Below are 562 nucleotides of genomic sequence, written 5' to 3'. Positions count from 1 at the left end.
GATTGTGAGATTCCACGGTGGGAGGGGGGAACGAATCATTCCTTATAAGGGCGTAGAAACTTCTCCCTAGTAGATGCGTTTTAAAACCGTGAAGTTGAAGACGACACGTAACGGGCTAGAGCAGGCACATCTATTAGCGATGGTGAGTGTGAAAACCTCTCCCTAGTAGACGCGTTTTAAAACTGGGAAGCTGAAGACGATACGTAACGGGCTAGAGTAAATATATCTGTTAGCGGTGGGTTTGAACTGTTACAAATGGTATCAAAGTCAGACATGGGGTGGTGTGTCAACGAGGACGTTGAGCCTCAAGTGGGGTGATTGTGAGATTCCACGGTGGGAGGGGGGAACGAATCATTCCTTATAAGGGCGTAGAAACTTCTCCCTAGTAGATGCGTTTTAAAACCGTGAAGTTGAAGACGACACGTAACGGGCTAGAGCAGGCACATCTATTAGCGATGGGCTTGGGATGTTACAAATGATATCAGAGTCAGACGTGAGGTGGTGTGTCAACGAGGACATTGGGCCTCAAGAGGGGTGGATTGTGAGATTCCACATCGGTAGG

The sequence above is a fragment of the Cucurbita pepo genome, unplaced genomic scaffold (assembly GCF_002806865.2).
Source record: "Cucurbita pepo subsp. pepo cultivar mu-cu-16 unplaced genomic scaffold, ASM280686v2 Cp4.1_scaffold001000, whole genome shotgun sequence".
Classification (NCBI taxonomy): Eukaryota; Viridiplantae; Streptophyta; class Magnoliopsida; order Cucurbitales; family Cucurbitaceae; genus Cucurbita; species Cucurbita pepo.
Note: the sequence above shows the minus strand (reverse complement) of the source record.